This window comes from Halichoeres trimaculatus, unplaced genomic scaffold (assembly GCF_033239565.1).
Source record: "Halichoeres trimaculatus isolate MK-OKI-2021-1 unplaced genomic scaffold, fHalTri1.1 fHalTri1_scaffold_8, whole genome shotgun sequence".
In the NCBI taxonomy this organism is placed as follows: Eukaryota; Metazoa; Chordata; class Actinopteri; order Labriformes; family Labridae; genus Halichoeres; species Halichoeres trimaculatus.
Genome location: NW_027437186.1, coordinates 112828 through 130934, shown reverse-complemented (window position 1 = coordinate 130934; position 18107 = coordinate 112828). Strand labels below are relative to the sequence as shown.

Below are 18107 nucleotides of genomic sequence, written 5' to 3'. Positions count from 1 at the left end.
CCCTTTAAAGCCTGAGCCATCAAAAGTTAAAAGGAAAAAAAGGAATAAATATTTTTTGGGAATTGAGACATTTTTGTACCAGATTTGATAAATTGGAGACTTTGGGCATTTTTGTAGTTTTTAATGAATATGCATTTTTTCAAAGCAGAAACTCATTTTAAAAAAAGAGTAACAGTTAGATTTTATTCTTACCACAACATCTCAAAATGATTTCAGCTGAATACTGTTTGTGGTTGATTTCACCAGAGCAGACATTTTAAAAAGGGTCAAAATACAACTGTAATCCTGTACCTGGAGCGGGATGGTAACTCAACTCAACTTGATTTATAAAGAACTTTAAAACAACTTCAGTTGAAACAGAGTGCTGTACATAAAAGTAGTACAGGAATAAATAAGTAACTAAAACAAATAAATCATTAAAACAAAGGTGCACATAGTAAAGTAAATTGTGACATTGTTCTAAAAATAATTTAAAACAATGAAAGAATTAATAAAAACTAAAACAGACCGTTAAAACACTAAAACATGAGCAGAGTCTCAGGGTGGGTTAAAAGCCAAAGAATCAAAATGGGTTTTAAGACTTTTTTTAAAGCGGACAGTGAGGGGGCTCGACTCATGTGGAGGGGGAGCTCGTTCCACAATTTGGGTGCAGCTACTGAGAAAGCTCTGTCCCCTCTGAGCTTACGCTTCGACCTCGGTACCTCCAGGAGCAGCAGATCAGCTGACCTGAGGCACTGAGAAGGAGCGTGGGGATGGAGGAGCTCAGAGAGGTACAGGGGGGCCAGACCATTTAAAGATTTAAAAACAAATCAAAGAATCTTAAAATAGACTCTAAAATGCACAGGCAGCCAGTGGAGGGAGGCCAGGGTGGGAGTAATGTGCTCCCTCTGACGTGCTCCAGGTAGAAGCCGAGCAGCCATGTTTTGCACTAGCTGGAGACGTGCGAGGGAGCCCTGACTGACTCCCAGGTACACTCAAGGGGTTACATTTACATTTTTTATTTTTCACGGGTATTTATATAAACAATTTTCCATGTTCAATATTTGAAGTTTATGAGATATTGAATTTTGTGTTTTCAGTAACTCACTCCACTAATTCACAGTTGCAGCTGTAGATAATGTCTAAAGGTTTGTCTCTTCGGGAAAGTCAAGATTTCCAATGTTCTCTGTAAAGTTCCTCACTCTCTGTGTTCTTTCTATGTGAAGCTGAATTCCTGAATCCCGTCTCATGTCTCATGTTTTAGTCCCTGTCTTGCGGTGTGGCCCCTGTCTCCTGTTGTGGTCTCCGTCTTTCTTTGCAGTCCATGTATGGTGTTCTTGCTCCCACTATTTCTGCTCTAGTTTCCCTCCTGCTCTGTATGTTTCACCTCTGCTTTCTGTCACACCTTAGTTTTCCCTCTTTATTTTTGAGCTCATTCTGAAGCTCCTCTTCAGAATGAGAGATCAGTGCTTTTATAGGGAAATGGAAGAGAATTGCTCATCAGCGTACAACCCTCCACCAGCCAGAGGGGGGCAGCAGAGAGACCATAGTGTGGCCTGAGGAGTCTGCATCATACTGTACTCTGCAGCATGTGTGAGAGCTGGAGGTGGTCATAGAGGGGGATGTTTTAGAAACCATCCACCACCAGATCCTCATGATGTAACAGACGTGGAAACAATGACCACATGTCCCCTCTGTGTTATCACTGCAGCATCATTCAGCTGCCCCCCCGACAAAGACCTGTCCATGGCAGAGAGGATGGATGTGGACAGAGACGTGAAGACAGCAGAAAAACCCCTGAGAGTGTCCAGATCACACCCCGTCCTCAAGTGTTGAAGTTAGCTCTATCAAGCCAAACACCGGGTTCAGGCCCATAGTGGGTGGGTATCAGTTCTCTGTGTATTTTCTCCCTCTCCTCAATCGCCTGCTGTTGTTTCAGCCGTTCAGTACTTTGTGAGCTCTTACATAAGAGGCGAACGTCAGAACCTGCAGGGACCACTCACATTCCCCAGAGGAAACATGCGGGACTGTTTTTTGAAGCTCGTCCAAGCAAACACACACACGTTAGACCAATCTGTGCCAGAGCTCTGTGCTCGGCGTGTGAGTGTGTGTGTGCTGGCTGGAAAGCTTGTATGTGTTTTCCAAATGTGTGTTTTAATAACATCCTCAGAAAACAGCAGAGAGTGCTGGAGTCATTATACGAGTGGTTTGAGGTGTTGAAGGGATCAGAGATGTGTGTTGAAAGCTTCCAGCTCACACAGAGTTTCTGAGGAAGATTCTTATTTTCAGTCTAGAATCACTCTACCAGTCAACAGGCCGGCTTCTCCAGGTTTTACTGAAATTCAAGCACTTCAAGTCCAATGACCAGCTTGGTACGGTATGGACAGAAGGACCTCCATCACTGAGACAGAGGCAGAAGAAGAACCAGTAGCTGGACCATTGGAGCACATGGACGACTGAAGACAGGAGGAGGTAGCTAATGAACCAAAGTCTGAACTCTTTGCTCCAACTTCTGTTTGCCGTACGTGGAGCAGGCTGAGGACAGGATGGTTCCTCAGAAGGGGACATCACATGGAAACATGGAGGAGGAAACATGGTGGTCTGGGCCTGCTTTTCTGGATCCAGGGTCTGGGACTTGTGCAGAGGGAGAGGCACCCTAAACCGAAACTAGCTCCCACAGTTTTCTGCAGCGCCCCCCTTCCCCATACAGTACCCTCTGAATGGAGCCTGGCTGGTCGGGGGTCATCCTACAGCAAGATACTGAGCTCAAGCCTCAGAGCAAGCTGTGCCAGAACAACTTTAAGAAGAAAGAAGAAGAGGGTCAGCTTGGAGACATGGAGGGCCCTGCCAGCAAAGCCCCCCCCCAACGTCCCCTGGCTGGAGATAAAAACAACCATCATCTGGAGGATGAGGCAGGACTCTCTGAACCCATGGTCGGGAATTCATACATCTTCTGCTGCTGAAAAGGTTTTAACTGTGACCGATGAAACAAGAGTCAGCCAAGGGCAGTTCCTCTGTCAGAGAGCACTACAGTGAGGTGTACCACCTGTCCAAAGACACCGTGGAGCAGGTAGACATCAAAATACCAGATGCTCCTTTGGCCCTGTAGATAGATGAAGCAGCAAAGACACTTTCTGACAGCTTGTGTCAGATTCTTTGATGCTGAAAAATTCACGAGGATTTGCTTTTCTGCAAACGTGAGACTGACAGAGCAACCGCCTGTGGACAAGGTGTCCAGGATCCTGAACACATGGAAGAAAGAGGCTGGTCTAAGCTGGAAGGATGGTGTGGGCTCAGGCTGGGGTCTACAAGGGGCTCTGTCATAACGCCTGAGTGCTGAACTGAACGATGCCATGACACACATCACTGCAGCAGTGAACTACACAAAAACAGGACCTGTCACAGCAGGGATTGTAGCCGCACTGTGTGAGGAAACAGGATCTGATCCAGCCGCCGTTTTGTTCCTGTTGACTGCCTCCTGGAAACCTTTCATCCAGGTGTCTAAACTGTGGGGCAGAGGTAAGATCTTAAGCCCGAGCCCGAACCCGAGCCGCCCGAAATTCGGGTCGGGTCGGGCCCAAAATGTCAATAATTAACTTGGGGTCAGGTTGGGCTGGCCTTCTCTCTCACTAATTTTCTTTAATAATTATATATTTATATATTATGTATTGTATCTTAAAACGATGTATGGATATTAAACTAAAGGAATTCTTATTATAAAATAAATTATTTGGATAAAACTGAGAGCAAGTGTGCATCAAGATCTCTCTTTCGCTCTCTTTGTCTGACCTCTTATATTTTGTTCCCGCCTTCAGAAACAGTTAAAGGAAGTGGTTATCAAACTGAATCTAGCTAGCACATTTTACAGTTTGTAAAATCTGTGGTAGAAACGACCAGGCTTTGCCCGGTCACTCTCCAGCTTTGAGAAACATCCACCTGCTCAGTTCCCTAACAGTCAAAAGCATACAAGGAAGCTTTAGGGCTCCGCTTTTTCAACCAGAGGCAGTTGCACCTGTTTCACGAGTCTGTAATAACCAAATACACGGCTCGGGACACGCATGCGCTTAACCCAGAGCTCAATGCCAGATGTTCAAGAGGACGAGACCCGAGACTGAAAACCCGCACAACACGCACTTTACACCGAGATGACCGCCCTGGACCACCCACCTCAGCAGGTCTGACTTCTGCAAACAGCAGCTGGTCCAGAAACATGTATGAATGGATTCATCCGTGCGCGCAGTCTCCAGTGGAGTATTTTTAAAGTCTGTTTGTTTCCCCCTTTGGTAACGAAGACTATAGTGAACCTGCTGAGCTCTGGAGGCTTTACCCCGTGTATCTCAGATGCCCTTCCTTGTGATCTAATGAAGCCCACAGACCTGCTCCTGCTGCTGTTCCTCTCCTTGTCAGGGAGGCGCGTCCATGTGAGCACAATATCACACACAGAACTATCTTTAACAAACTTTTCCAGCGTTATTTCACAGTGTAAATGCATTTATAATGAGCATAAAAATATGTTGATTATTTTAACATCAAGGAAACTTGCGATATAAAATTTTGGGTTTGTTTCGGGCTCGGGCCTGCAAATCAAGTTAATTGATCGGACTCGGGCCGGGTTGGGCTTTAATACCGCGGGCCTGGGTCGGGTCGGGCTGGATTTTTAAGGCCAGATCTTACCTCTACTGTGGGGTGAGATCTTTGCAGCATTTAGCAAGTTACAATGGAGAGGAAAAACTTCCCTTTAACAGGCAGAAACCTCGGACAGAACCAGACTCATGTTAGACAGACATCTGAGGAGACTGATGGGGTCAGAGAGACAGATAGAGGAGAGAGAGTGGGAGAGAGAAGTACGGCGGGGGTGGGGGTTGGGCAGTGAGCGAGGGATACACACACACACAAGCCGTGGAAACGTTTCATCCAGGTGTTTAAACTGTTGCGTGAGATCAGAGTCTTCTTAGAGGAGGATGTCTGCATATATCTCAGCTGGAGTAATCTGTAGTCCTTATCCTTCTGCTCAGAGGGAGAGAAGCCCAACGATGAGCCACTGGATGAAACCAGAGTGGAGATAATTTTAGATAATTTTAGATCTTCATTTATATATTTTGAACTAACTGTGCTCTGAAAAGGACTTCAGCTGTTTCTGACTGTAATCTGCTGCAGAGGGGATGAAGCTGCAGGGACAGAGATGATTTCTGTTACATCAGAGCACAGAGCGGCTCAGAGGGTGGGTCTGAATTCCACAGCTCTGCCTTGTATTTCCACATCCAGGAGGAAAAACAGGAGGATAATGTTTCAGGAGAACCAGACGTACCGGTATCCCATAAAGGGGCAATATTTGGAAAAAGTCTTACATTCAAAAAAGGATCAGCAGAGAAAGGCAGCGCAGCCTGCCATGACAAACAGCTCTGAATTCATGTTTCCATCGAGGTGTTCATTCAAGTCATGACTCAGTCACAAAAACATTATTTCCAGAAAGTTCCTCTCCTCAGTCTGCTCCATCCCCGCTCCGCACCAGCAGGAACTGAAGACAGCACCACCCAGTCCCCCCTCTGAAATATGTCTGCTGTCCCTGACACTGCTGCTGAGGAGCTCCTACACACACACTCTGACATACACACACTGACCAACACACACACACTGACCAACACACACACACTTACCAACACACACTGACCAACACACACACACTGACCAACACACACTCTGACATACACACACTGACCAACACACACACACTGACCAACACACACACACTGACCAACACACACTCTGACATACACACACTGACCAACACACACACACTGACCAACACACACACACTGACCAACACACACTCTGACATACACACACTGACCAACACACACACACTGACCAACACACACACACTGACCAACACACACTCTGACATACACACTCTGACATACACACACACACTGACCAACACACACACACTGACCAACACACACTCTGACATACACACACTGACCAACACACACACACTGACCAACACACACTGACCAACACACACACACTGACCAACACACACACACTGACCAACACACACTCTGACATACACACACTTACCAACACACACTGAAAAACACACACTCTGACATACACACACTGACCAACACACACACACTGACCAACACACACACACTGACCAACACACACTCTGACATACACACACTGACCAACACACACACACACTGACCAACACACACTCTGACATACACACACTGACCAACACACACACACACTGACCAACACACACACATACTGACCAACACACACACACTTACCAACACACACTGACCAACACACACACACTGACCAACACACACTCTGACATACACACACTGACCAACATACACACACTGACCAACACACACACACTGACCAACAAACACTCTGACATACACACACTGACCAACACACACACACTGACCAACACACACACACTGACCAACACACACACACTTACCAACACACACTGACCAACACACACACACTGACCAACACACACTCTGACATACACACCCTGATCAACACTTACTGACCAACACACACACACTGACCAACACACACTGACCAACACACACACACTGACCAACACACATTCTGACATACACACACTGACCAACACACACACACACTGACCAACACACACACACTCCAAAACACGCTCTGACATACACACACTGACCAACACACACATACTGACCAACACACACACACTGACCAACACACACTCTGACATACACACACTGAACAACACACACACAAACTGACCAACACACACACACTTACCAACACACACTCTGACATACACACACTCTGACATACACACACTGACCAACACACACACACTGACCAACACACACTCTGAAATACACACACTGACCAACACACACACACTGACCAACGCACACACACTGACCAACAAACACACACTGACCAACACACACTCTGACATACACACACTGACCAACACACACACACACTGACAAAAAGACACTCTGACATACACACACTGACCAACACACACACACTCCAAAACACGCTCTGACATACACACACTGACCAACACACACATACTGACCAACACACACACAAACTGACCAACACACACGCTGACATACACACACTGAACAACGCACACACAAACTGACCAACACACACACACTTACCAACACACACTCTGACATACACACACTGACCAACACACACACACTGACCAACACACACTCTGAAATACACACACTGACCAACACACACACACTGACCAACACACACACACTGACCAACAAACACACACTGACCAACACACACTCTGACATACACACACTGACCAACACACACACACACTGACAAAAAGACACTCTGACATACACACACTGACCAACACACACACACTGACCAACACACACTCTGACATACACACACTGACCAACACACACACACTGACCAACACACACTCTGACATACACACACTTACCAACACACACTGACCAACACACACTCTGACATACACACACTGACCAACACACACACACTGACCAACACACACACACTGACCAACACACACTCTGACATACACACACTGACCAACACACACACACTGACCAACACACACACACACTGACCAACACACACTCTGACATACACACACTGACCAACACACACACACACTGACCAACACACACACACTTACCAACACACACTCTGACATACACACACTGACCAACACACACACACTTACCAACACACACTGACCAACACACACACACACACTGACCAACACACACTCTGACATACACACACTTACCAACACACACACTGACCAACACACACACACTGACCAACACACACGCTGACATACACACACTGAACAACACACACACAAACTGACCAACACACACACACTTACCAACACACACTCTGACATACACACACTGACCAACACACACACACTGACCAACACACACTCTGAAATACACACACTGACCAACACACACACACTGACCAACACACACACACTGACCAACAAACACACACTGACCAACACACACTCTGACATACACACACTGACCAACACACACACACACTGACAAAAAGACACTCTGACATACACACACTGACCAACACACACACACTGACCAACACACACTCTGACATACACACACTGACCAACACACACACACTGACCAACACACACTCTGACATACACACACTTACCAACACACACTGACCAACACACACTCTGACATACACACACTGACCAACACACACACACTGACCAACACACACACACTGACCAACACACACTCTGACATACACACACTGACCAACACACACACACTGACCAACACACACACACACTGACCAACACACACTCTGACATACACACACTGACCAACACACACACACACTGACCAACACACACACACTTACCAACACACACTCTGACATACACACACTGACCAACACACACACACTTACCAACACACACTGACCAACACACACACACACACTGACCAACACACACTCTGACATACACACACTTACCAACACACACACTGACCAACACACACACACTGACCAACACACACTCTGACATACACACACTGACCAACACACACACACTGACCAACACACACTCTGACATACACACACTGACCAACACACACACACACTGACCAACACACACTCTGACATACACACACTGACCAACACACACACACACTGACCAACACACACACACTTACCAACACACACTGACCAACACACACACACTGACCAACACACTCTGACATACACACACTGACCAACACACACACACACTGACCAACCAGACTCTGACATACACACACTGACCAACACACACACACTGACCAACACACACACACACTGACCAACAAACACACACTGACCAACACACACTCTGACATACACACACTGACCAACACACACACACACTGACCAACAGACACTCTGACATACACACACTAACCAACACACACACACTGACCAACACACACACATACTGACCAACACACACTCTGACAAACACACAATGACCAACACACACACACTGACCAACACACACTCTGACATACACACACTTACCAACACACACTGACCAACACAAACACACTGACCAACACACACTCTGACATACACACACTGACCAACACACACACACTGACCAACACACACTCTGACATACACACACTGACCAACACACACACACACTGACCAACACACACTCTGACATACACACACTGACCAACACACACACATACACTGACCAACAAACACACATACTGACCAACACACACACACTTACCAACACACACTGACCAACACACACACACTGACCAACACACACTCTGACATACACACACTGACCAACATACACACACTGACCAACACACACACACTGACCAACAAACACTCTGACATACACACACTGACCAACACACACACACTGACCAACACACACACACTGACCAACACACACACACTTACCAACACACACTGACCAACACACACACACTGACCAACACACACTCTGACATACACACCCTGATCAACACTTACTGACCAACACACACACACTGACCAACACACACTGACCAACACACACACACTGACCAACACACATTCTGACATACACACACTGACCAACACACACACACACTGACCAACACACACACACTCCAAAACACGCTCTGACATACACACACTGACCAACACACACATACTGACCAACACACACACACTGACCAACACACACTCTGACATACACACACTGAACAACACACACACAAACTGACCAACACACACACACTTACCAACACACACTCTGACATACACACACTCTGACATACACACACTGACCAACACACACACACTGACCAACACACACTCTGAAATACACACACTGACCAACACACACACACTGACCAACGCACACACACTGACCAACAAACACACACTGACCAACACACACTCTGACATACACACACTGACCAACACACACACACACTGACAAAAAGACACTCTGACATACACACACTGACCAACACACACACACTCCAAAACACGCTCTGACATACACACACTGACCAACACACACATACTGACCAACACACACACAAACTGACCAACACACACGCTGACATACACACACTGAACAACGCACACACAAACTGACCAACACACACACACTTACCAACACACACTCTGACATACACACACTGACCAACACACACACACTGACCAACACACACTCTGAAATACACACACTGACCAACACACACACACTGACCAACACACACACACTGACCAACAAACACACACTGACCAACACACACTCTGACATACACACACTGACCAACACACACACACACTGACAAAAAGACACTCTGACATACACACACTGACCAACACACACACACTGACCAACACACACTCTGACATACACACACTGACCAACACACACACACTGACCAACACACACTCTGACATACACACACTTACCAACACACACTGACCAACACACACTCTGACATACACACACTGACCAACACACACACACTGACCAACACACACACACTGACCAACACACACTCTGACATACACACACTGACCAACACACACACACTGACCAACACACACACACACTGACCAACACACACTCTGACATACACACACTGACCAACACACACACACACTGACCAACACACACACACTTACCAACACACACTCTGACATACACACACTGACCAACACACACACACTTACCAACACACACTGACCAACACACACACACACACTGACCAACACACACTCTGACATACACACACTTACCAACACACACACTGACCAACACACACACACTGACCAACACACACGCTGACATACACACACTGAACAACACACACACAAACTGACCAACACACACACACTTACCAACACACACTCTGACATACACACACTGACCAACACACACACACTGACCAACACACACTCTGAAATACACACACTGACCAACACACACACACTGACCAACACACACACACTGACCAACAAACACACACTGACCAACACACACTCTGACATACACACACTGACCAACACACACACACACTGACAAAAAGACACTCTGACATACACACACTGACCAACACACACACACTGACCAACACACACTCTGACATACACACACTGACCAACACACACACACTGACCAACACACACTCTGACATACACACACTTACCAACACACACTGACCAACACACACTCTGACATACACACACTGACCAACACACACACACTGACCAACACACACACACTGACCAACACACACTCTGACATACACACACTGACCAACACACACACACTGACCAACACACACACACACTGACCAACACACACTCTGACATACACACACTGACCAACACACACACACACTGACCAACACACACACACTTACCAACACACACTCTGACATACACACACTGACCAACACACACACACTTACCAACACACACTGACCAACACACACACACACACTGACCAACACACACTCTGACATACACACACTTACCAACACACACACTGACCAACACACACACACTGACCAACACACACTCTGACATACACACACTGACCAACACACACACACTGACCAACACACACTCTGACATACACACACTGACCAACACACACACACACTGACCAACACACACTCTGACATACACACACTGACCAACACACACACACACTGACCAACACACACACACTTACCAACACACACTGACCAACACACACACACTGACCAACACACTCTGACATACACACACTGACCAACACACACACACACTGACCAACCAGACTCTGACATACACACACTGACCAACACACACACACTGACCAACACACACACACACTGACCAACAAACACACACTGACCAACACACACTCTGACATACACACACTGACCAACACACACACACACTGACCAACAGACACTCTGACATACACACACTAACCAACACACACACACTGACCAACACACACACATACTGACCAACACACACTCTGACAAACACACAATGACCAACACACACACACTGACCAACACACACTCTGACATACACACACTTACCAACACACACTGACCAACACAAACACACTGACCAACACACACTCTGACATACACACACTGACCAACACACACACACTGACCAACACACACTCTGACATACACACACTGACCAACACACACACACACTGACCAACACACACTCTGACATACACACACTGACCAACACACACACATACACTGACCAACAAACACACACTGACCAACACACACTCCGACATACACACACTGACCAACACACACACAAACACTGACCAACACACACTGACCAACACACACACACTTACCAACACACACTGACCAACACACACACACTGACCAACACACACTCTGACATACACACACTGACCAACACACACACACTGACCAACACACACTCTGACATACACACACTGACATACACACACTGACCAACACACACACACTGACCAACACACACACACTGACCAACAAACACACACTGACCAACACACACTCTGACATACACACACTGACCAACACACACACACTGACCAACACACACTCTGACATACACACACTGACATACACACACTCACCAACACACACACACTGACCAACACACAAACACTGACCAACACACACTGACCAACACACACACGCTGACTAACACACACTGACCACCACACACACACTGACCAACAGACACACACTGACCAACACACACACACACTGACCAACACACACACACTTACCAACACACACTGACTTGCACACACTCACCAACACACACTGGCCAACACACTGACTTACACACACTCTGACATACACACACTTACCAACACACACACACTGACTATCACACACTCACCAACACACACACTCTGACCAACACACTCTTACACACATTCCAACCTACAAACACTGACCAACACACACTCTGACCAACACACTCTGACTAACACACTGACCAACACACACACTGACCAACACACACTCACCAACACACACTCACCAACACACACACACTGACCAACACACACACTGACCAACACACACTGACCAACACACACTCACCAACACACACACACTGAACAACACACACTGACCAACACACACTCATCAACACACACACACTGACCAACACACACTGACCAACACAGACACACTGAACAACACACACTGACCAACAGACACTCACCAACACACACACACACACTGACCAACACACACTTACCAACACACACTCACCAACACATACACACTGACCAACACACTCTGACCAAAACACACACACTGACTAACACACACTGACCAACACTCACTGACCAACACACAAATACTCACCAACACACAAATACTCACCAACACACACTGACTAACACACACTGACTAACACACACTGACCAACACACACACTCTGACCAACACACTCTGACTAACACACACTCTGACATACACACACTCACCAACACAAACACACTTACCAACACACACTGACTTGCACACACTCACCAACACACACTGGCCAACACACTGACTAACACACACTCTGACATACACACACTCACCAACACACACACTGACTAACACACACTCACCAACACACACACACTGACTGACACACACTGACCAACACACTTTGACCATTTGACACATTCTAACCAATATACACTCACCAACACACAACCACTCAGCAACACACACTCTGACATACACACACTCACCAACTCACACTGACTAACACACACTGACTAACACACACTGACTTACACACACTCACCAACACACACTAATACACACTGACTTACACACACTGACCAACACACACACACACTGACCAACACACACTCACCAAAGCACAAACACTCACCAACACACTGACTAACAGACATTCTAAACAACATACACTCACCAACACACACACATTCTGACCAACACACACACACTGACCAACACACACACACTGACCAACACACACTCACCAACACACACTGACAGACACACACACACTCTGACCATCACACTTACTAACGCACACTCTGACCAACATACACTCCGACATACACACACTCACCAACACACACACTGACCAACACACTGACCAGCGCACACTGACCAACAAACACTGACCAACACACACACATTCTGACCAACATACACACACTCACCAACACACACACACACACTGACCAACACACTCTGACCAACAAACACTCACCAACACACAAACACTGACCAACACACACACACTGACCAACACACACACACTCACACACACACACTGACCAACACACTCTGACCAACAAACACTCACCAACACACAAACACTGACCAACACACACACACACACACACACACACACACACACACTCACACACACACACACACACACACACACACACACACACACACACACACACACTCACACACACACACACACACACACACACACACACACACACATGCACACACACACTCACACACACACACACACACACACACACACACACACACACACACACACACACACACACATGCACACACAGGCTGTTTCCCAAAGCCCAGGTACCTTGCCTTGCCTTGGTCTGATGTGGGCGTGGGCAGGCATCCACATCATCAGTCGCTGCCCTCGTCCTGTTCCAATGTTCATGTCCTCCGTTTGGTTAGCATGTGGCTAATTAACCTAGGATACACAGGTGTATCCTTTGCTGCCTTGCCCTGGCAATGCGTGAATCTACAAAAAAAATCAAACAATGGAAGGAAAAGACGCACCACAGGGAGACGCTCCAGCGGAGGCACGTGGTAAATTCCAATTCAAATATAAGTAACAAAATACACCTCTGAAAATAACAACTTATACCATGTCAACACTTAACTCTTTTGTGTGTCACTCACGTAACTATAATTACTGAGAAGCTGCACCTTTAGAGTGGCAATGATGTGACAATAAAAAAGCAAAAAGTGTACAAAAGTGGCAAGCCATGACAATATTTGTAGCCCCTTGAGCGTACGGTCTACTCCCACATTTGTATAAACTTTCCAAGAACTGTCCACAGTGCAACACATGTTATGTGAGACAATGTAACTCCAATTACATATACATTTGTGACAGGAATCTGATGGTAAAAAATATAACAAATACATTTTTTCCTTGTACAGGGACGAAGGACTTGACAGAGCAATTTATTCGACTTCGTGCCTCAAACAGCAATCTTTTCTCAGGGGCGTGAGACACAGCTGCAGAAGGCTACAGGTGAGCCATATTCAGTATGTTCCCATTTGATTATGTTCACCACTTATCTTTTTTCATATCATCACTGACCCATGTAACCCCCTGCCAGGCAAGGAAAAATTGGGACAACCTAAAAACAAAGTACAGGGTAGGTACATGACATTTCATATGTGGGAAAACGTACATGTGAAGTCAACTTTCTGGACATGCATTCATTCTGTCAGTACTTGCAATACATGATCTCCCTTCCTTACATCAGGAATGCAAGCGCCCTAAAACAGGCCAGGGGACAGAGGACGGCAACGCAACGGCAGCTACTTGGCTCTTCTTCACCCTCATGGATGAAGCCCGAGGCCAGACTGCTGCCATTAAGCCGCTCAGCCTGGTGGCTTCCATCCAGGAGGGTGAAGAAGGGCCAAGCACCTCCTCAGCCAGCTCCTCAGCCAGCTCCTCAGCCAGCTCCTCAGCCAGCTCCTCAGCCAGCTCCTCTGCCAGCTCCTCGGCCAGCTCCTCTGCCACCTGCCAGCGGCGTGAAGTTGAGGAGCATGAAGAAGAAGATGATGATGAGGAGAAGGAAGAAGAATATAGCAAAAGGCCAAAAAGAAGCAAAGTGGACCCTTTAATTGAGCTTTACAGACAGGACCTCAAAGAGCAGAGGGAGATGGAGGCCCAACGCGAGCAGCAGCGGAGGGAGCGGGCTGACCGCTATGCCTCCCTCTTAGAAAAATTAATTGACACCTTATGACACAAAAAGTGATTAGTTAGGTCCAATATTTTTGCAGTAATATTTATGTTTTGTATTTGATTTTATTTAGAAATTTATGTTTGGACATTATTTTAATGGCCAACAAGGCAGCCTTTTTGAAGGGCACTTTTATTTATAGTTTCATGAATAAAGTCTTATTTACAATTGGTATGTGCTACATTTTTTATGGCAAAAATAAACAATACCTTCTGTAGTCATGGTGGTACAATAAATTAAAATTATTGTTAGAGCAGAGAGGAAAGATGGTAATTGTGGCAAACTGTATTGCACAATATTTACTGACCACAAGGAAAGATGACTGCACAAATAGCATATCCAAAACTGATTAGATCGCCATGCTTTTATGTGACTGGTGATGTATAATAGTTCCATGCAAAGTCTACAGTACTTTTCATGTCTAGTAGGGTAACACTTTACAGTCAATTGGGATGCAGATAGGCATTCCCAATGCCTGATGGTACGAGGTGATGAAGTTGGCATGTAAGAACTGGGAACCCAAAGGCACTTTGCTTGACTGAATTATAATTATATATAGCGTAGTTGGGAGACATATTGGCATAAAGTTGAGTAAAATGGCAGATGCTGAACAGTGATGTGCATTGGAAATAATGCATTAATAAGATGGAGATTGAGATTTGATGTGTGCAATGCACAAAGAAGCAGCATAAAACTAATGTGTAGATCTGATGAACATAGCAGATTAATATACTTCTTTATTTCTGCAGGAAAAAAAAATGCTGCAACAATGAACCTTGCTTTGGTTCATATTAAACATACACAATATGTCTTGTGTAGCTTGATTTATTATAACAAAAATATCAGAAACCAAAATGTCATCCAAAAATAGGCAAACAAAATATAAACAAATTAATCCTCGGTCATGTCTGCAAGACATAAAAACAATATACCAATTAGTAAAGCATACACATCCATAAAAATCCACATGAAAGACATTGTATGCACAGTACCTGACAATAGTCATGGTCGCCTGGAGGTTGCTGCAGAGCTGACACACGTGCAGCAACAGCCTGCCTGAGTGCAGCCCCACCAGCTGCCTCTCCAGGTGGTTGCTGCTCTCCCCCACCATCTTCTTCCTCTCCTGCCTCCTCCAAAGGTTCCTGCAGTCTGTCCCCAACTCCCAGACAAATGTTGTGCAGGACTGCACAACATGCCACCACCTGAGCAGAAAGCACAGACAAGTGACCCTGTAACTGCAGTGCTATTGTGCTGTGTTTAAACAATGCCATAGTCACAAATTGTTAAAATTATTACCAGTGATTAGTGGATATTTACCTTTGGGACAAACTGCACATGTACTTCAAGTGCTTCTAAAAGATGCACCTGAAGCGGGCTTTCATCATCCCAAAGGCACTCTCATGATGGAGCGCGCCCTGGAATGATGATAATTGAACCTTTGCTCTACCATGCCTCTCACTGGCCGCTTATATGGAGTAATAAGGGCCAGGGGGTCCTGAAGACATGGATAGCCACCATCTCCAACGAGGAAAAACCCTGGGGGTGGCTAATTTCCCCGAAGATGGATGAGACTGTTTCTCAGGATGCGTGCATCATGCACGCTGCCTGGGTACCCCACAACCGGGAACCGGCCCTGATGGTCACACACTGCCTGGAGGACAATGGATGGAAACAGCTTCCTATGAAAGGACAAAAGGTGTCAATACTGCATAAAAAAGATCAAGACTGTTACATTACTGTAAAATTACCGGTTGATGAGACTGTTTTGAACATGTAAAGCACACTGAGTAGCATTTCTGTATGAAAAGTGTTTTATAAATAAAGATTGATTGATTGATTGATTACATAGAGGTCATTTGTCCAATATAATGTCACATGTGGGGAGTTCACCTACCACATGTTCAGTATATGCACATGTGGTAGGTGAACTACCACTTTCTATATTGCATTTCACTAGTCCCTCAATTTACTGTACATGAGAGTAAATTAACATTTGCTGGGATGTAAAAATGTTTAGCGCAAC

The 18107-nt window shown here is 45.9% G+C and overlaps 1 long non-coding RNA gene across 1 annotated transcript; it reads right to left on the bottom strand.

Annotated features, from left to right (window-relative positions):
• Window positions 1-16893: 16893 nt before the first annotated feature.
• On the bottom strand, window positions 16894-17722 carry LOC141795602 (uncharacterized). Its single transcript, XR_012598619.1, has 3 exons — window positions 17402-17722; window positions 17077-17286; window positions 16894-16992 (listed from the first exon to the last, which is right to left on the bottom strand). It is a non-coding gene; the product is annotated as an uncharacterized LOC141795602 (long non-coding RNA).
• Window positions 17723-18107: the final 385 nt, after the last annotated feature.